This window comes from Protopterus annectens, chromosome 15.part0 (genome assembly GCF_019279795.1).
Source record: "Protopterus annectens isolate FY-2018-M chromosome 15.part0, PAN1.0, whole genome shotgun sequence".
In the NCBI taxonomy this organism is placed as follows: domain Eukaryota; kingdom Metazoa; phylum Chordata; order Ceratodontiformes; family Protopteridae; genus Protopterus; species Protopterus annectens.
The window spans coordinates 632,548,921-632,571,603 of record NC_056749.1 but is presented as its reverse complement, the minus strand read 5'-3'; the positions used below and the strand labels follow the sequence as shown (position 1 = coordinate 632,571,603).

The following is a 22,683-nucleotide window of genomic DNA, read 5'->3' as shown; positions in this document are numbered from 1 at the left end:
GTTCAATAGTTATTAGGATTTTCCCTCCATTTTGTGTTAAAATGATGAAATTTGATTAATTTTCTGAATTTATAAAATCTTTATCAAAAGACACTTATTTAGTCATTCATGTAGTTGCTAAGAGTTGTGCTCTTCACAAGCAGACATTTCCGATGCAGTGTTTGTATGAAATGCCAATCAGGAATGTAGCTGAAAAAATGTGCATATGATTGTTACAGAGGTTCATAGCTGGCCTTAGGTATAGGCCAACTAGGCGACTGGTTAGGGCGTTTCTCTAGCAGGGGCACTTTCCCAGTATTTATTTGGTGTAGGTAGACCAGGATGGGGCCACCAGGTTGTGTAGTGGGGGTGGGCGCCATGATACCCTTTTGCCTAGGGCACCAGTTGACCTAAGGTCGCTCCTGCAGAGGTTTAAATAGCAAGAGGTATTAAATGCTACTTATCTTTTTTAGCTGTTGCACATCTTATATTTTATTGTGACACACAAGGTTCTGATATGAAGAGGATTAGTATGCAAAGTTGCAGCAATTATCTTGGACTTCTTATTTGCTCTGACCATCCAAGAGGTCCTAAATTCACACCTAAAGTTATGTGGATTTTTGTATACTCAAAAAAGAAAGGAAGCATGTGACCTGGTCTTTCAATAATGATGGGAAAATTATATCATCTTGCTCTGGTCTAACTGTAATGGTAGTGCAGGAAGATCATGTGCAGACTTAACTGGATGAAGTGAGTGTTGGTGTTCCAGGCAATTCAGTGAGTTTTGGTGTTCCAGGCAATTTTCAAGTGATAAATAGACTTCTTTGTATTTAAGATTCTGTAATTGGAAAGTGAGAGATAATCCTGTCTCCTCTTCTTGGCCAACAAATTGCGTTTTCCTTCATATATGTTCTAGATATTCTCTAGGATAGGTGTGAGTTAGTTAAGTGCCTCTGATGTAACTTTGATTATTAATGGAGGTGATATCCAATAAGAGCATAACTATGCATATTCCAGAACATTCAGATTTTAAGCTTCCTTACACCTCATGCTGCTAAAATTATTCAATGCCATATAGTCAAGTTTAATTCTGTAAAGTTGAACTTTCTGACTGCTGATTTTCATACAAAATCACTGCTGCTCCTGCCGTTGTTCTAAATGTGCATCTGAAGTGATTCCTTTCTTTTTGGACACGTGTGCCTTCTTCAGGTTTGCACAACCTTGGAGTTGGTGTATTTAAGCATGGAGTATATAGTTGCCTCCCTACAAAAAGAATGTTTAATTTTTCTTCCTCCCAACAAACTTATGACCTGTTGGTTTCATCCAGTTGTAACCTTGATCAGATGTCAATAAGTCATTGTGGAAGCGATATTTTACTTGTTTACCTTGTTAAACAACAAAAAGGTGAAAACAGGGAAATACTATTTAGACTACAGAGACAACTATCACTGAAATATGTTAAGCTCAATATCTGAAATGGCAAAATTCCTACTCCTACCAGTGTGGAGGGACTGAAGAAAAGACACAACAGTATCATATAGCTGTAGTACTGTCTGCTTAATCAAGCCTCTAAAAATATAATTCTCTGAGGAAGTGGATAGGACAAACGGGCAAAACTTATGTCATGGACCTTCTGCTGTGCTACGTTTAATAATATCGTTTTAATCATGTGATTTAACTTTTTAAAAGTCACGTGGTTATGAGTAGAATGTTGTATAAGCTTCTTTTGTATTGAGCAAGGTAACCATCTGAGAAACTGAAGTCTGCAATGGCGGAATGATGGAAGTGTTCTGTTTTCGATTATTTGTCAATTTTATTACATACATGTTGGTTTCAAATAATTGCATTCTGCTTGTTCTGTGTTTTTTCCATCATGGACTTTGTATTTAAACCACCAGACTGCCTTTTGTTTTTTTGTTTTTTTGGTTGTGCTATGTTGCTTTCACTCAAGTCCGTGTTCCTTTGACTGTTGTTGATAGGACAGCAGCAGACTAAAAAGCTAGCAGTTTAGTTTTGGTGTTTTTCAAAAGACTGAAACAGATGTTTTTTATACAAATAAAAGGTGATGGAAATATTGCTTTGAGAGTTTGCAAAAAAAGGGACTGGCAATTCTGAAAACAACATTATGTTACATAACTGATTCAGATTGCCTCTCTCTTAGATGACTTTTCATTTTCTGACTTTTTAATGAAAATGATAGGAACCTCAGTGAGGAGAAATTGGTGTACTATTATTAGAAATACTGTATTACTTTCAACAGACAAAAATCATCCTTTTCTGCTACAGTGCAGCAGCTGGTTATTAGACCAACAAAGACTCGGTGATGTCTTAATAGATACTATTATGACGGCATAATTCAAGGTATAAATCAGCACTGATCTGGTCTTGTTACAGTACTCACTCATTTTCTATTAAGATGACACTGAACAAAATAAGAGTTATGCTGGTCAAATGGGTGTATTGAATTAATCACGTGTGGCAGACATTTTCATTTTCTCATGCTTGTCTGTAGTATGCTGGGCAAGTTTTGACTCTATCCAGGAAATAAATATCATTAATAAAATTGCTCTTGTAGAAAGGAAATAGTATGCCCACTGCATTTGGTATGAACAGAGTCTGACTTTGTTTATACCTTTGTGTTAAAAATAAACTCCTATGGGATTGTGATCCAACTACAGACTGAGAAAAATCAGAGAAAGGAAACATTTAAAGTGCATATATCTGAGCCCATTTCTTGTCTCTCTTACAAATAAAGTATATTTTCTTTATTATATGAATACATCTACATGAATGAAAAGGTCATTTAGTTTTGTTTTAAAATTCAGACTCAAGCTTTTAAAATACAAAACCGACAGGTGAAGCAGTGATTTCGTATGTTAAACTTACAGCTCAAGAAAAAATAAGGACCGTATAATTGTAAACACTGAAACATATAATAAAACTAAAACAAGGCCGTTTGGCTGTCTGCTTTGTGGTACATTATTTGCTACATACTGTTGCTAGATTAACCAGTTCTAATCATATTTCACCTTGCTGCTTGTCCCAAAGGAGACAGGGAGTTTTGAGTTTTTTATTTAATCTAATTCTATCTGTGAGCTTTTTAAAGTACTCTTACTGGTAATCACTTGCTATTGTTTATTGTGATAGGGCATTTTTCATTTGGAACACTTAGTGGACTTTTTCTGTGAGAAAATGAAATTTGTTAATGTTCTGGGCATTCTGCTTGCTTCAGACTTAATTTGCAGTTGATATTCTAATTGGCTATGACTTGTTAAGTGTAGCTTCTAGAATTCTGCTGTACAGCAGAAGCTGCTGTCTTTCATTACTTGCTTTGTTCTACATTCTTTATAATACATTTATACTGAAATGACCATTTCTAACCAGATTTTACCTTGCAACAAGTCCCAAACACAACAGGGGAAGTGTGAATTTTTATTTTAAGCTACTTCCATCTGTGTGTTTTTAAAGTGTATTTATTACTGTTCTGTTATGCTGCTTATTTTGCCAGAGTTTTGCTCATCTAGGACACATTTTGGCTTTTATCTAATAAGACTATGCTGCATAGTAAGGTTAGCAGATAAGTTTTTAATACCTGTAACCATTAGTTTGTTATACTTTCTTATGCTAGACTGTCTGTGCACCAATTAACTAAGTGGTCAAATAGAAGTCCAAGACATTTATCCCTTGTAAGAAACAAACTCTTCTTCAGGCCAACATAGAAAACAACTCAATTTGTGTCCCCTCTGTAGCCAGCCTTTAGAACTGAGGAGTCATAGACAGTATAGAAATTGCCTAATAATCACAAGACAGTGAAATGTTACTTAACAGATATTACGTGATGTGTGAGAGATGCAGTTATCTAGACAATATACAGGCTAACTTGTGATTTTAAAAGATGGCCTGCAAGCATCACTCTGGTTCACACACATTTCTTCACAAACACTCCAAACAAATACATGCAGAGAATGCCAAAAAGTCACCTTGTAAGCCTCCTGGGTCTAGGAAAGCTAAGTGACAATAAAAAGAGCATCACCATATCAGATTTATCTTACAGATCAATGAGTCACAAGTTTGTAGACTGTAAAACATATAATTCAGGGAATGCAAACAGAAATAAAAAAGTACTGGGAGGATTTATTACAATTGGTGGAAATAAACACTGCAAAGTTCATGTCTAGAATACTTAGAATGCAACAAAGACAAGTTATTACAGTACAACACATTGGAATATGAGAGATTATATACAGCAGTGACTATAAACTTTTATTTGTTAAACAATGACACCCTCGCATCTTTCAAGGAGAACTTGAATAATTCAGGATTCACAGAAACTTCATGGCTATTTTAGTCGATGACCATGTGGGCCTTATCACTACCCACCTTCAGGCTTTGCCTTTTTTCTCAAGTAGGAAGCCTATTAGACCCTGGTTAAATTTAAGACCAACTGTCCAGTCGTCCAGGTAATATATTAAAAATAATATTGAATCACATTGTTTAATCTGTAGAGGAAGTTTATTCCAGAGAAGGTTGAGGCACAAAGTGATTAATCTTTCTCTCCATCACGTTCTATTTGTGGATGAAAGTTTTGATCTCTAGTTCTAGTGTTGTCTGAGTTCTTTGAATTCCTGAGATATAGGAGTTCAAACATCAATGGGTAGGCAAGAACAAAAACCAATAAGGACACAACCATGGCTGCTGCTGCTTCCAGTATAAAAATGTTACTAGTGCACAGAACAAACACAAGCGCTTTCACAAAGTTACTTCATCAGGTGTAATGAAAGTACACATCAGAAACACACCTTTATAAAACAATTAATAAAATCACATGACAACTCCAATTATTAAATTTAAAAAGAAAACCTCATTAAAACGTGAAATACATTAATGCATAAAACATATATATAAAAAACATCCATAAAAATAATAAACACTATCATCTCATGAACTCACTTAAATAACACTACCTTCTAAGAGGTCTGGACTTCAATTTAGGTCTAAGTGGTGCAGACTCATTTAATCCATTCCCTGCATCAGCTCTCATCCTAACTATCCATGTAGACTCTAACTCTTCTGTTCTTAGTCGTATATCACCTATTCCAACATTTTCATAAACTCTTCCTATGACTAGAAACTTAAAATGATGTGTAGAATCAGTACTGTTAACATGCTTGGCTAAGGCACTGACACAGTTTAGCTTACTAATGCAATAAATATGATCTTTGAAGGGCCTGTCCGTCTTGCCAATATAAAATTTACTACATTGTATGCAGTGGGCAAGATATATAACATGTTCAGTCATGCAAGTGGCTGAGATATTAAATGTATAAGTCTCCTTTTGGTCTGAATGATAAAAACCACCACTGGTATCCAAAAACTGGCAATATTTACATTTGCCACACAGTGTAGTACCCACACCCTCAAACTCTGCTGGCCATCCTTAGGATAGCATAGTCTCCTCCTTAGAGACCTACTATTTCTAAACATAAATTTGGGCTCAAAATCAATAACATTAGCCACATCAGCATCTGTGGTAAGAATATTCCAGTGCTTTCTTATTATTTTCATATACTTATCCTCATCCTAAGTATAACATAAAGGGACTTTAAGTTTAGTACTGTTTAAGCTCTTCTTTTTATTTTTAAAACTATTCATAACTCCATCCCTTGCAGAAAAATATGGTAAAGCATGTGTACATCTTTTCTCTACAACTGCTGAAACATTAGGTAGAATCACCTGATCATTATAGCCCCTTTCCTGTAAATGATCTATAGCTACATCAACTTGCTGTGTAAAGTCAACGTCCCTTACATTCAGTCTCGAAGCCCTATAAATTTGATTGCGTACGATGTTCTTGAATGTATATGGAGGGTGTGAACTCTCTCTATGCAAGAGATGATTAACATAACATTCCTTCCTATATAATTTGGTATAAATCTCACCTGTATATTCCCTAATAACTTTAACATCAAGAAAATCAATCTCAGACATAGAATACTTATAAGTAAAATGCAAATATTGTGTTGTATTGCTCAAATAAACATGAAACTCCAAAAGAAGTTCATAAGTCCCTCCCCACAAAATAAAAAGATCATCTACAAACCTTCTATAAAATAAAATTCTTATATGGGCCCTGCATTATATGTTGTAACTCCCAAGCAACCATCACAGCACTGGCATAACTATTAGCACACGCAGTGCCCATACCCATGCCATTACATTGCTTGTAATATTGTTGGCCAAATAGAAAAACATTATGTTCCAGAACTATTTCTAGTAATTTAATCAATAAATCAATTTTCTGCTGATCAAAAGTAGAACAAGTTTTTAAAAAACATTGTACACTCAAAAGTCCCTCATAATTAGGAATCATCGTAAATAATGAGACCACATCCATAGTGACAAACATACATCCCGAATGATTACTATCTTGTGTGTAACAATATAAATCTCCTAAAAAATGGTCAGTATTTCTGAGAATATGCTCTAAATTATCTAAAATAGGCCGCAAGTTTTTCTCAACATAAATGGAAACTGTCTCAGTGCTCCACTTTCTACCTGCGACTATAGGTCTCAACAGTGGATCTAACCTATTTTTGTGGAGCTTAGGTATACCTTGTATTAGGGGTACTGTAGGCTTAGTAACCAAGAAATAAGCAAACAAACTATCATCAATTAAATTCATTTCTAACAAACATTTTAAGAGAATTTGTACATCATACATAATAGTTTCCATTTGTTCGAGTAATCTTCATATAAAAGGAGGCATCAGTTAATATACCAGTCATTTTTGCTATATACCAGGAAATATCCAGAACCACTAAGGGGCCACCTTTATCAGAGAAGGTTGAGGCACAAAGTGATGAATCTTTCTCTCCATCACGTTCTGCCTATGTGTTGATGAAAGTTCTTATCTCTAGTTCTAGGGTTAACTGAGTTCTTTGAATTCCCGAGATATAGGAGTTCAAACATCAGTGGGTAGGTAATGATGTAATAAACAAGGCACAATTCACACCTCAGGAGCCCATGTGACACAGAGTACAGAGATAGTGTTTCCAGTCATTCCTGATGATAAAGTTTATTTTAGATCAGAGATCTTTTTAGTTCAGAACCTCTGGGGCCTTTTGAGTTTGTGGATATAGGTTTGTAGATATGATCAAGGCTAATGACTACCAGAGCCTTTAGAATCCTAGCTGTGCAACCCATCCTAATTGTGTCTCCATGTAACATGGGTGTCTATTTGGTGGGGTATGTTATTTAGAAGGTTACTAAATGGCTGTGGGTTATGTTAATTAGAGAATATTTACTGTTGCCCTCTGTCTGTCAGAGACATGGTACCAGACCAGAGGTGAATTTTCGATTTCCTATCCAATAGTCAAGATTGTATTTGAAAAAAGTTAGGTATTAACTCTGCTTCACATGGATGGGAAGCCTATTCCCGAGCATGGGGATCCTTTAAGACACATATCTTTCTCACCGGTATGTTATGTTTATGTCACAAGCAAAGTTTAAATTCTTGGATCTAGTGTTTCTGGTGCTATTTATTTTGCAGATGTATAAAAGCTCCATCACAACTGGATGGGAGGACAGTTTTTATGCCAGGCATAGATCACCTGTCAGTAATCAGGAGAAGAATGGGTACAGAAAGGGGGCTTTAAGGTGATCTGTATAGGACAATGTGTTAATATCCTGGTGAACAACCTCTGTGAGCATTCCAGCTGTTGCATATGCCTGGTCAGGTACATACATTTATTTATTCATTCATTTGTTTGTTTGCTTGTTTGTTAATCAGGAAAATCCACTGGGCTGAAATAAGTCCATTTTCAGTGGAGGCCTGGGGAGAAAAGCTTCATAAACAACATACAAGAAAACAGAAGTGTGTTAAACAAGTATTTACAAAGAGTAGCAAGCTTCATAAACAAATACAGGGCAATGGAAATCTCCTAAACAAGTATTTACAAGGAGTAGAAGTTTTCAAAGAATAATAAACAAGTAGCTCACTTGGGACATTGTACAATTGTATGGCTAGAAGTTATGAAAAGGAACCTTGACTCTTGGCTGGTATCCATTGTAAAAAGAGATGAACTGAAAAGATGGATAAGCTATACAATTATACAGTATTTAATACTTATTAGACAGATAGACTATGTAATTAACCCATACAATATTCTTGAATCAAGTGGGGAGAAACTGCTTAAGTATTCTTATACCATGTAGAACAGAAGGATATAGAAGGTGCTTTTCAAGGGTGGCACTTATCAGCAAACTCAGGTTATAGAAGATTTGGAGGTGGTGCATGGGCAGAGCCAATGAGAAGAGAGATATTGATGTAGAGACGTTTTTGAATTAGGGGGCACTATTAATGGTCTGGAGAAGAGGTGGAAGAGCATTCTAGAGTTCAGCTACAGTAAAAGAGAAGAAATACTGATCTGCAGTGAGTTTAGGTCTGTTTATTTGGATAAGAGATTGATTTTCAGATTTGAGATACCTGTTTGGTTGATAAGGAGTCAGAAGTAAGGCAAGGTCTGGGTATTCGAGAAGTTTATAGATAATTTTGTGTGCAGTAGATAATTGTATGTGTGTGAGAGGTTGTAAGAGTTCTAGCCAGTTCAGGGATCATAAAGAACAGCAGTGATGGGAAGAATATTTTGCACTGGTCACAAACTTAGCAGTGCCGAAGTGGGTATTGTACTCAGTGATGGTTTTGATAAGGACTGAGTAAAGTGGTACTATAACTTCCTTGGACCTGAATGCTATACCTCTACTTATAAGTTGAGCAACATAGAATGATTTTCTTACTACCTTGGCTATATACTGGTCAAAGCCATATTACTTTCTACCTATTAACCCAGATCCCTAACTACTGGATAAACTATTAGGGGTATCTTATTGATGGTCATAGGATCATAGGAAGTTACTAGGCTATTGACCATGAGAACCTTACAAACCTAGCCAAGAATTTAGCTCATATTCTGACAAGTCAGCACCTGGTGCCACTGTCCAGCAGGGACACATGTGGAAGCCCGGGGGTGTATTTTCTGTTCCCCATCCAGTTATCCAGGTTGTGCTTAAAAAGGGTTAATGAGGTTCTCTGCTTGACGTAGAGAGGAAGTTTGTTCCACAGAAGGGGGTGCCACTGGGACAAAAATCTGCCCCACCAACAAGTCCTATTGATGTCACAGACCGGTTGAGGTTGTGTGTGTGTTACTTGAGTGGAGCTTGCACATATGTAGAAGTCCCATCAAGGCAGGGTCTGAGATTGCATTGTATGCCAGACACAGATTACCTTTGTGGAGTCTTCATGAGACTGAGTAGATGTTTGAGCCCCTGGATTCTTGGGTGAGGAACGTATGTGGTCTCTCCAGCTGCTCCATGTGCTTTATGAAGTACATGCTGAAAGGGGAAATGTACTTAATAATGGGTCTTATAAGGGAAGAATACAAAGATGTTATGAACTCCTTGTCCCTGTTTGAGATACCCTTACTAATGAGGTGGGCCATGTAGAAATCTTTCCATACAACGGAGGCAATATGGTGGTCAAAAGTCAGTTTGCTATCAACCTGGGTGCCCAAGTCCCTCACTGTAGATTGCATGCTTAGGACATTGTTATTAATGTGATAATTTGTGGGGTCATCACTCTCCACAAAGGGGATGTTGATGATGCATTTTTTGGCATTCAGTTTGAGGCCATGTTTCTGGCACCAGTCATTTGTTTGGTTGAAACCCTCTTGGAGGATGTCCACATCACTAGGGGAATTGATGATAGCACCAAGCTTGCAGTCATCTGCAAACTTGATCAGCCATAGCCCACTGGTTTTGGCCTGCACCTCTGAAAAGTGTATCCCAAACAACAGAGGCCCCAAGAACATTCCCTGGGGTACACCACTCATTACAGGTCAACTGTTTGAGGTGGCTTCCCCTATTTTGACTGGGTGGGTTCTGTCAGTGAGCCAGTTTGCTACCCATCTGGTAACTTTCAGATTGATGCCTAGTTGAGACAGTGTAATTAACCTGGGTGAACATTGTCCCAAAGGGCACTATAAAGCACTTCTTGGCATTGAGTTTTAATCTGTGACTTTGGTGTCAGTCATTTGGCTGTGGTAGACCCTCTTGCAGGATGTTAGTATGTATTGTGGGGGTAATCTATGATAGCTCCCAATTTGCCTTCTCCTGACATTAGTCTTTACCTCAAAGAAATAAATGCCAAACAGAAGCAGGCCCAGAACTGAACCCTAAGGTACTTTGATGGTAACTGGTCTCTTGGTGGAAATGGTCTCACTGGTTCTGCCTTCTTGGGTCCTATCTGTGAGCCATCTTGCAATCCAGTGAGTTATGAGGGATTTTTGCCTAGTTTGGTGATTTTGTCAATGATACCTGAAAGAGGTATTGTATCAAATACCATAGCCAGATCTATGTAGGGGGTATGCATCATTTTCCTTTCATCCATGCCTTGGAGACCCTCTCAAAGAAGCCTACCAAGTTAAGTAGGCATGACCTTCCTATGATAAAACCAAAAAACAAACTTTGCTGGGTCCACCATCTGTCTGAAGGTTGCCAATGTATTTGTTAATCATTTCCATGATATTTCATTCCATGGCATTGCACTTTAGACTGATCAGAGTAATGGGTCTGTAGTTTCTAGGGTTACTTGATGGTCTACACCTGTGAAGAGGAATAACCATTGCAATCTCCATTCACGTGTTAGGTAGCCTGTTTGGAAACTGTGTCTCAAGTGGTCTTGATAGGTCATGTTTCATGCTATTTAGGAGGCAACCTGAGATATTGTCATGGTCCACTGAGGTTGTACTTTTAGTGTTAGAGAGAGTCACTATGAACTACACCCTACTAATAGCTGGTGGGTTATGCTAGCAGACATTTCAGATAGGATGCCAGAGAGGATTGAGATGTGAAGGTAGAACTTAACTTATCTGCTAACAGATTAGTCACTGTGTACAAAGGTGGTACTTTTTTCATCCAGTTCAGCACACTGTGTGCTACCTTGAAGGTTTTGGACAAGATGCTATCTTGACCTTGTGGTATGTCGAGTAAGGTTCATACCCAAGGGAGCTTTTTACTCTATAATGGGTCTGATAAGTGCTGAGTACATGGGGAGTAACATCTTTGGATCTAGATGTAAATGATATTTGCAAATTCATCAATAGTCTAACATATTTTGCCATCTTGGAACAGGAAGTAATTCTTTAGGTTGAGTATTGGCAAGGTGTAAATGGTCTCCTGACTGATTTGTCTTGCAACTCCTATAATTCTATGAAATGTATGAACATAAAAGACACACAGCTGTAATTAACAGTATCCAGCTTAAATGTATGATTATCAAGTGGGAAGCTTTCCCATCCTAGAATCTGAAAATGTTGAATGTTCTGCTTTGCTACATATATGGGTGTGTGGAGAGTAAACTGAAAAGGTTATGAGAAACAGAGTTGAATTATATTCATAGTTTAAACTGGGTTTGCTGTATGATTCTCCACCCTATGAGTTTTAAGAAGCAAGCATTTTGGATTGCAATGAATGTTGAACTATTGTATGAAGTGAGGTTTACTGGCTCTTCAAAACACAGTGCAAAAATATGTAGCTCTGCAGTGTTGCATACATATTTTGTACTTCAGCGCAGGCATGGACCACAGTAATGTTACAACAGAATGTGATTAGCAGGGATGAGTTGTGTGCCTGCAGGATGATTATCTATGTCCAATCAATGTAGAGCTTCAGACAGACGAGACAGAATATAACAGTAAAACACCAGTGTCTTCAGCTTTTTTTCACTATATCTACAGGAGTAAATGTTACAGAATCAAATATTACACTGTATAAAATTGCATGCACTCACTATGCTCCAAGAAATACTTTTTGTTTTTTTGTAACCGTCTTTTACCTTATCAACTATATGTTAAACAATTACATCTTGTAGAATTGTATCTCAATCTTATTTAATGACTGCAGTGGAACATGAGTAACTTGGTAGACAGGAATACTGTTACTTTTTTGCACATTAAACGTAGGTCATTTGATGTAAAGATGTATTCTAGTGCAAGTGAACAGCAAACATTAGCAAAGAAAAATATTTCTTTCATCAACAGTAGCATGTTTTTAAAAATTCAGTTTCTGTAACTAGAATCATTGTAGGTTCTACAAGTTAAACATTGAAAGATATGTCCAAAATGCCAAGGATTGTGTTCTTTTTTATTGCAGCAGATTACAATTTCAGAATCACATGTTTCCAGCCTACAGTAAGCCTAATTTCAAGGAAAGTTTGGAATATTTTCCATTCTAGATATATAAACCACCTCAATTTGAAGACCATATAGGCTATGCCAGGTAAGATAGTCTCCCTATTGACAGTTTCAACCCCCTACTTTGTAGATATTGTCCTCACTGTTTTGGAACTTTTGTATGTCCACTGTAGTTGAAGCAGTCATAATGCTTTGCATGGAGGATGTAATGTGTTGCTAGGTAGGAAACTTCACAACAGAGAAGCAAAGAGATGGCTGTCCCAAGCATTAAGGTAGAGGATTGACTTCACTTCCTTGTTATTTGTGAAAAATAGAAAATGAAAACACTTAAACATAATAATATTAAGCAACAGTAATAAACAGTGCAAAACCTGAGAAATGAATTCCTCTTCTATGAAAATACTGAAGAAACAAACTCAAACAGGCTTGGTCACTGGAATAACTCAGCTTTAATTTATGATAAGTAATTTTGTCCACCGACTGGACTTCATCTGATCAATTTTTCAATAACAGCTTTAACCCATGGTCCATGGAAATGAAATGTATACATAAAAAGCACAAAGAATCATAAATAATGACTGGCAACCTCACAGTAATAAGCCTAGCTTTCAACTAAACACTAGCCTGATGTAACACAAGTCATTTTTTACAATCCAAAACTAAAATAGGAAACCGAGAGTACTAATAAAACAAAGTCCTTATAAACTGAAATGCAGAACTAGTAATTAACTCCTAGTCTGTCTCCAGACAGGAGCAAAGTATCACAACATTCCTTCTAAAAGGAGTGATAAACTAAAAAAAAACTAAAAAGAAATAAAACAAAAAAAAAAATCAAAGAGCTGAAGTGAAGAGGTGTGTGTGTGTGTGTGTGTGTGTGTGTGTGTGTGTGTGTGTGTGTGTGTGTGTGTGTGTGTGTGCACGTGCGCGTGCATGCAGACATGCATGCACATGTGACAACAGCCATATGAATCAAGAAAACAGCACCCACTATAGTAACCTTGGAAATGATGCAATATAAAGAAACATCACAGAAAAAGAAATGATGCAAATAGAAACTAAAATCATAATTATATTAAAAACAAACAAAAAAGAAAAGTGCTTTCACCCATAGGGCTTCATCAGATCACTGTTAAAAACTGGGCATCCGTAAAATTAATCCTACATTAAAAACAGAGAAAAAAACACTCAGTAAAATATGTGGAAAAATGTAAATGACTATGCGTGTATATATGTTGTAGCACAATAGTAAACAAGCAGAAACCATCAAAAATGCAGACATAGAACATGTCAAAGAAAAGTGAAGAAAGGGGCAAGCATGTCACGTCAAAACCATTAATAAATTAATTTGTGGTCCAGTGTCCTAACCTGGACTTTAATTAAATAATACTTTAATTGAACGAGCAGAATTAAATCCAGGTGGGTTGTAGGTGTTAAGACGAATTTGCCATTCCAGCTCCTTTTCAAGAATGGCATTATAGTTCCCCTTGAGTGGATCCATCCTGATCATATCCAAAATATCAAAAGTGAACAAAGAATTACCTGGTGATTCTTTGCTGTGCTTTGCAAGGTGATTCTTTCTTAGTCTAGTTCTAATTTCAGACAAGTTTTAGGCTATTCTCCTTTTAAACTTAGAAACAGTTTTCCCTAAGTAAAACACTGGACACTTGGAACACTAGGCTCTGTAAACAATCTTTTCTCTGTAATAGTTCCCATCCACCTTAAAACATATGTCTAGTAAATATGAGGAATGCAGAAGGTTTATAGTTTCATAGCTGCCATGAGCAAGTTCAGACTTACACATAATAACATGCATTCTAGCAAAATTTAAGCTTGTATGTCAGTGTTTTTTGAAGTAAAATGCATAAGCCTGTAGTGTTTCCCATGTTCGTGATGGCCTCATGCCATGGTTAGTACTGTAGCAGCTTGGTACACACATCTGAATTTCCTGGCTATGACGTTTATAGAGTGGCTAAGAAGGCACAGAAGACCGGCTGTAGGAGGAAAAGTTAATTTCCCAGCAAGCAGTGTTTCCTTAGAAATAAAGTAGTGACTGATGCTAAAGCACTCTGTTATTTGGACCTCTGTGCTGTCTTTCTGCAGCTGTAATATGTTGAAATAGTTTACATGTTTGAGGGAGTGGTGACTTCCATTGTATTCAATAAACAGGAAACCCTCTTTGTTTCAAACAAAATACGTTTCCTTTTAAGTGAATTGAACAACAAGCAGGTTCTGCTGAAGGACTTGTGAGTTTATTCGGGAGTTTCAAGTTTGTAGTATTTCTGTGAAGCCAATATTTATTAGTGTAGATTGATCACTGATGCAGAACTCTACCTGAGAGTTAGGTACTACCCCAGGCAAAGGAATTCAAAGCAACATGAAAATACATGAAGTTTTTGAGTAAATTTCAAGTTTTTTTTGAGTAACAAGTGTTTTTCATGTTTTTAGAAAGTGTTTTAGATGTATACAACTTCATTTGTATCATAATTCAATTGTACAGTATCGGTATAAATCACATAGTATAACAGTAACTTGGTAACACACAAAGATAAAAAAAAGCAAGAGCAGTCTGTAGTCTGTATTCTTGGTCAAGGATGCAGGAAATTTATTTAGAAGATGCTTTAGAAACTGTAAAAACCTGTAAAGCCTCATGCAGCAAGGAGGGTTTAAGTTAAGTTATCCTTCTAGCATACCAGACTAGAAAAAGGGCACAACACAATATATATTATTTGAGTATAAAAAAAAATAGTATAGTAGTAGAGTGTGAAGCAAAGAAGCCAGTACAGTAGTAGAAGAAGAATATGGTTTTATGGTGTGAGTGTGACTAAACATGGTAAAAGTTGTCAGTTTTGAAAATGTGCCAAATAAATGCAAGAAGTAAATATTTGCTAGTTCAGCATTTACACACTTTAATTCATTGATTAGAAAACAGTAATATTGTTAGTTTATTCATTTGTAATTGCAATCTTACTATAAATATTTTTTGTTGTTTAATCACAAATTGACTTCACTTGTGTTTTGTATAGTGACTGCAAATTTTTCCATCTAATTATTACTTTATTTCCCAGCTTGCGTTACTTTGTATAATTGTCAACAATTTATATACCCTTGGTGCATTCAAGCACCTGCTGGTTATTTTGTCAATGATTTATAATTATACACCTGGTGATTTCGACCACCTGCTGGTTATTTTGTCAACAATTTATAATTATACACCCGGTGCATTCGACCACCTGCTGGTTATGCTGCCCTATTTTGATTATATACTCCATTCATTATAGTCATGTCTCTATCTCTGTTTGGATACTTTAAAATATCTTCTCCTCATCTAATATTTCATTTATTTACCTGCTTGCTGCATAACATGGCAGGAGATCATTTATACACTTTCACATGAAAAATGTACACTACCTTTCCCTGATCCATTACACTGGACAATGAAGTAAAGATCACAGCCAGGTTAATATCTGGGGTGCTCTCCTATCCTTTAAGCTGGGCACTTTTCATCAGCACTGCTTTTTTTAACATGTTGAGATCCTTCTCCTCATATTTACAGAACCTGACCTGTCCATGCAGACATATTTGAACCTTCTGTTGTGAACAAAGTTAAGTAGTTTTTCAGCTCTTTCTTCACATTGAGAATATATTTTCAAACCTATAGTTACATTACTGTTGAACTGTACAGATAGTCTACCCGGATTTTACTCATTGTATATATATATATATATATATATATATATATATATATATATATATATATATATATACACACGAGTATACTCCACTGAGTGTTTTGCACCCTTCTTCCCTATGTCCTATTTCTTATTTATTTATTTATATTTGTTGACCGGGAGTGTCCGACTGGACGTAGGTCCATTTTCAGCAGAGGCCCGGGGAGAAAAGCTCCACAGTTAAAATAAACAGACAGTAGTTACATTACATTACATAGCGATTAACAATTTACATAGCAATTACTTACAACATATTTACAGATGAAGAACATAGTACATCAGTAGACAACTAGAATCTTTATCTGTGAAGTACATAACAGACATTAACAAATGTTAAAATAAGAAGTTCCTGCTGTATAAGTACTAGGCTTATGAGCATCTGAGCTTGCTATAATCAAGGTAGTTAGTGGAGTGGAAAGAAAGGTAGTGGTTGGATGAGGTGGGTGATATTAGAGTGGGAGTTGCAAGGGCATAGCCAGCATGTTTTAGGTGCGCTTTTAGTAAAGTTTTGAAGTGGGTGCATGATGGTATGGAGGTAATTGTGGGTGGAAGGGAGTTCCATAATTTGGCTATGGTGCAAGAGAATAGTGCTTCACCAGCAGAGTTATTGGCTTTAGTGATCTGCAAGTGATTTTTGTTGCTGGATCTTAGTGGTCTGGTGGTGCGATAGGATTGGAGTAGATTCTGGAGGAATGGGACATTTAGTGGATGGTTTACTAGTTTGTGGGTGAGTGAGAGTTGATATCATTGAAGGAAGTGAGGGAGTTCAAGCCAGCCCAGTTCAGCAAGTGAGAGACCGTGGTGACTATGGTAGGATGCCCCTGTGGTGAATTTGGCAATTTTGTTGTAGCAGTTCTCTAGCTTGTTTAGATCACATTGCCTTAGGTTGGTATATATTGGAGAGGCATAAAGTAGGGTGGAGATAAGGTGGGAATTTGCTATTGAAATCATTGCTGCTTTGGTGAGAAGATGCTTATTTCTGTATAATGCTCCTAGTTTTTTGTGGACTCTTTTTATGGTCATGGATATGTGAATGTCAAATTTTAGTTTATTGTCTATTTCCACTCCTAGCAATTTGGTGTGTTCAGTTGGGTATATAGTGGTGTTGTCTTTTGCTGTGATGTTAAAGTGAGAGTTATTTTGAGTATGTTTGGTGGGTTGGAAGATGAGTAGTTTAGTTTTGTTTGGGTTGAGTATTAATTGGGCATCGGATAACCAAGTTTCAACAGAGGAAAAGGCTTCCTGTGTGACTTTTTGCAGTTTGGGTAGGGACTGGGCTGAGCAGATGATGGTCGAGTCATCTGCGTATTGTATGAGTGTGCCGTGTGTGGTGGCAGAGGCTAGATTATTTGTGAAAACAGAGAATAGTAGGGGTCCAAGGATGGATCCTTGGGGAACCCCTATGGAGACAGGTAGGTGGGGAGATATGTCATTCTGCCATACAACGGATTGTTGGCGGTCAGACAGGTTACTCTGAAATCAGTTGGTGACTGATTGTGAGAAGGATAGGTTATTGAGGACAGACATAAGTTGTTTGTGTGGAACCATGTCAAATGCTTTAGATAGGTCTAGGAAAGTAGCAGAGGAGAGATAGCCATTGCTTTTATGCTAAAGGACAGTGTTAGTAAAGGAGAGTAAGGCAGTGGTGGTGCTATGGTTTGGTCGGAAACCATGCTGAGTATTGGAAAGGAGGTTGTTAGTAAGGAGGTAGTCTGAGACCTGAGAGTGCATGCATCTCTCTAGTATTTTGGAGAGTGGAGAGAGAATAGCTATGGGGCGGTAATTGGTTAGTTCTGTGGAGGGTCCGCCTTTGTGGAGGAGAATTATATGTGATACTTTCCACAGTGTGGGAACATAACTTTCTGACAGAGATCGGTTAATCAAGATGGATACTGGGTAGGCCAGAGCATCAGCTGCGATTTGTAGGTATTCACTTGGGAGGTTGTCTGCTGCTAATTTGGTGGGTTTAAGTTTAGTTAATTGTTTTTTTATGTTGGAGGTAGGTACAGGAGAAAAAGAGAAGGCAGTGGGGAGATTAGTAGTTGAAGGTGTGGGTTGGAGGGGAGGGGGGGGTTGTGTTGTTTAGCTAGTGATAGTATGGTTTGTGTGAAGTGTGTGTTGAATGAGGTAGCAATATTTTCTGAGGAGTGAGAGATGTTAGGAGGAGGGCTACTGACTTTACCTGGGTGGTGGATGGAGTTTATAGAGGACCAGAATTGTTTGGGTTTGTGTTTGGAGGAGTCTAGGGCAGACTGGTAGTATTGGGAATTTGTCCTGTTTTATTAGCTTTTTGACTCTATTGCCTAGTTCTAGGAATTTCTGTCTAGTTGAGGGGGTCTTGGTTTTGTGCCAGTGCTCCCAGGTTTTATCCCTGTTTTTCATTTCTGACTTAGTGGTTTTCTGTAGCCATGGGGAGGGTTGTGCTTTGATTCTGGAAAGTCTTATGGGGGCACGGTAATTAAGGATGCTCAGGAAGGTAGTATTAAAAAATTCAACTGCGTCATCAAGACTAAGGTACTTTAGAGGATGCCAGTTACATTCTTTGAGGGATGAGATGAATGTGAGTGGGTTAAAGTTTATTTTTTTACGTATCTGACAGTAGACGGCAGGTTTAGCTTGATATAGGTAATTTTTCAGTAGTAATGTTGGGGAGTGATCACTGAGGCTATCTGATAAGCAGCCTGTTATATATGACTGGGGGCTCTTACTGACTAGTATCCAATCCAGGGTAGTGCGCTTGCAGGAGTTTTTATTTATCCTGGTTGGCGAATGGACTAGTTGGGTGAAGCCATGAAGGTTTACATGATGAGTTGAATGGTTGCCAGAACAGGATTGCCAGTCAATATTGAAATCACCTAAAATTATTTCTTGGGGGAGATGTTGGGTAGACCAGCTGAGGAGGTTTTCTAGTGGAGGGATGTTTTGGCCAGGTGGGAAGTAGCATCCAATTATGTTGATGGTTTTGCTTTGGTTTATTTTGAGGTTGGTATATATTATTTCTTCATTGTCTATTTGTGGAGCTGATGATTTTAAGATCTGGATGTTTAGATGCTGTTTAAATATTATAGCTACACCGCCTCCTTTCTTGTTTAGCCGGTCTACTCTTAGTATGCCATAACCTGTAGGGAGTATTTGCTCACTGGTAATGTGAGGTTTTAGCCAGGTTTCTGTCAGGATGACTATATCTGGGGAGTACAAGTCTGTGGTGGCATGGTGTTCATGGACTTTGTTGGATATACTTCTAATATTTAGGCTTAGTAGAAGGAAGTCATTTGGCTTTCTATTGTCTGTAATATGGGAGAAGTTGTGGTTTCTAGTCTTATTATGAGGATTCGGGTTGGAGATGGTAGGGCCAGGGTTGGGGTAGTTTTTGAATGTGTTTGTTTATAAGGGAAACTTTATGATTGTGCTCTTTGGATAATAGGTATGGCGGGAAGGTTACTATGTTAAGTTGTAGGGATGCTTTATGTTTGAGTAATATAGTTGGTAGAATATGTGGGGGGTGCATAGGGATGGTTCTTGAGTTGGTGGGAGGGGAGCTGAGTGAAGGTGAGACATGAGTGGTGGTGTGAGTAGTAGTACAGTGGTAGTGGTTGAGTGCAGGAATGATAGAGCTTTGGTAGGATGTAAGATATGCAAGGAGAGTGCATGCAGTGAGCATAGGTAAGGTATGCTTGTACATGTTAGTTGAGGAGGTGTAATAGTAGTGGGATGATGGAGGAGGTAGTGTTGGGTTAGTGCTGTGGTTGGCTACTGGAAAGATGGGAGGGGTTTGTGAGTGTAATAAAGGTGGGACCACTGGGGGCGGGAGGGAATAGGGGGCAGGGTGGGGAGCGAAGCGGGAAGAGACCCTGTTAGTTGCTCTTATGAGGGGGCTGGAAACAATCAGGTAACAGAGTTAATTGATGAATGAACATATGATAGTGACAAGGGTGATTGTTGTTTTAAAAAATGGTGCCTGCCACAGGTAATATTAATTAACTTTGGGATTGTCTTAAGGTAATAAACAGGGAAGGGGGAGGGGAGAACAAGGGTGTGAGCAGGCAGTTCTTTGTACTGCTGCTAATGAGCCAAAGCAAAGTTTTATCTTAAATAATTGATGTAAATTTCATTATTATACCTTATCTATGACTCATGCTACTATTTATGTATTTTTGAAGCTTTTCTCTCCAGGCCTCTGCTGAAAATGGGTTCTTCACAAAACCAGTCAGACTTTCTTGGAAAACAAATGCAAAATAAATAAAGAATGACAATAATCCACTGTAATGCAAAAGTACTTATTTAAAATGCATGAGCTTGCAGAAAGTGTTTCATGCTGATCAATTTTTTTCTTTTTTAATCTGTTTCACTCTTAAGTATCATAAATTCAAATTAGAATATTCTATAATGGCTCTGTCTTTCATATTTTTGAAGACACTCCTTTGTTTTACTTCTGCCTCCTTTTGATCAGTTTTTGGTAAGCATAGGAAAGAATGGGACAGTGGTTATGCTGGAGTTTGTGACTGGCAGGCAGTGGTGGCTAAATATAAAAAAAGTTTATTCCATTTCATAGCCCCATTCCAGAGCTACATATTGCTACATGTTATTGTTGAGGCACAGTTTTCTCAGAAATGAGGTACAAATACTGGAAGATACTTCACAATTACTAGAAACATCTGTAATGATGGTTTGCCTTTCAGTTTTAACATTTGCACAGTTTGTGTTTTCCATTCCTCAAGGCTAGGATATGACCACATCAGACTTTTCAATCTAATTTTTCATTTGCTGTTAATTAATAAGGAATTATTCTGATGTAATCTATTTAGAAGCTCTATCAGGCTTAACCATGGTCTTTTTGGTATGTAGCCATACAGATCATCAGTTATGTTTATTTTTCCATCTAAGCATACAGCTGACTGTGAACAGGTTTTTGGAATACTAGTCTGTGTCATTTTTGGAATACTTCTTTGTATGGATGAAATGCTAAACAGAAGTCTAAGGAGAGTGCATCTTCTTAATACAGTATTAAATGTACACAATCTGTAGCTTTGTTCATTTAATTTGCCCCAAATCCTGGTTTGCATCTGGTACTGAAAAAAATGTAACATCCATATTTCTTAAGATGACTTCTTCACCTGCATGTAGTAACATCCAGATTTCTTAAGATGACTTCTTCACCTGCATGTAGTTTGCAATGTTTTCAGTGTTCTCTTTTATCATTCAGTTCAGGTCTTGCATATCAACAGAAATGCAAACTTTGTTCTTGATCACAAGAAACACTTTACTTCTAAACCTTCTAATAGTTTAATGGCTTCAAAATGACAGCTAGGTCTTCCAGTCTCTTACATTCCTGTTCACCTTTACTTCTGATTGTTGTATACACAATCCTGGGTGCTTGACTTGCTGGCATAGCATCATGTTTCAGTAGCATGTGATAATGTCCTGGCAAGTTTCATAAACCTATAAATAAATCAGCATATACAATGTCATTATGACTTTGTACAGTATCGGAAAAATCTTTTGAACTGCAGAATTGATTCTGTACACATACAGTCTTTGCTTTTACACTATGTGTTTATTTTATTATTCTAATCTTCATACAAGCCATATGACCAAGAATAATGAAATATATTTTTCAAGTGCAACTATCTGAAAAAAGGCTATCTTTCAGACTTGCAGTCATGGGTCAGCAGTGTATGTCCTAATGGTAGCAGCTGGTGGCCAGAATAGGTTAACAGTGCACATACAGCCATCTCTTCAACGCCATCTAGCCACAGCTTTATAAAAGTAGGGTATGACATGATATTGTACTTCATATCTATATATCTGTATCTCTCTCTGGGTCTACGTCAGTAGACCAAAATACTATTTACCTGAAATTCAGATAACTGAGCCGAACAGGCAGACAATATGAGAACACTGATGTCCTGGAACCCTGACTCACCACTCCGGGTAAGTAAATGCTTGGCCATCCTGTTGAACTTTGCTCCTTACCCTGAGGTAGTGGAATCTCAGAGTTGATATATTTAGTTAGGGGTGTGTGGGGGTGCAGACCCCATTGGTGAGTTTTCTTTCATTCAGTTTCCTTTGATTTTAAGGATGGCCAAGCATTTACTTACCTGGAGTGGTAAGTCGGCGTTCCGGGACATCGGTGTTCTCATGCTGTTGGCCTTTTCATCCAAGTTATATGGGTTTCAGGTAAGTGGCATTTTGGTCTACTGAAGAAGACCCATATATATATATATATATATATATATATATATATATATATATATATATGTATGGGTCTACTTTGATTCACTGAAATCTTATTTCACTGAAATCAATTCACCCTCAAAAAAATCACTGAAAGCTCAAATTATTGAAAACTCCTTTCACCGAATCACATTTCACTGAATGTAAGTCATCATCATAAGCCCCCCATGTTTTCCTACATGGGGTCAGTGTAGCATGTTAACTGTCACCAACTCTCTCAATTCAGTGCCACACTCCTGCCTTCTTCAACACTCATGCCTGACTGTCACAGATCTTCTTTCACACAAGCCATCCACCTCTTTGCTGAATGTCCTCACTTCCTCTTACCTTCTTCCTGTCTGTTGCAAATCTTCCTCACCAGAGTGTCTTCTGCTTTTCTACACTTATGTCCAAGCCAATGTAATCTGTTCTCTTTGATCCTTTTTGCAATTGGAACTACTTTGGCTTCTGCTCTTATGTCCTCATTTCTTTGTCTGTCCCACAGTGTGCATCCT

The 22,683-nt window shown here is 37.5% G+C and overlaps 1 protein-coding gene across 1 annotated transcript in view; it reads left to right on the top strand.

Moving 5' to 3' along the window:
* HTR2C (5-hydroxytryptamine receptor 2C) overlaps positions 1-22,683 on the top strand; it is a 1,304,377-nt gene that overhangs the window by 356,626 nt on the left and 925,068 nt on the right. The gene's annotated exons all lie outside the window — the stretch shown is intronic.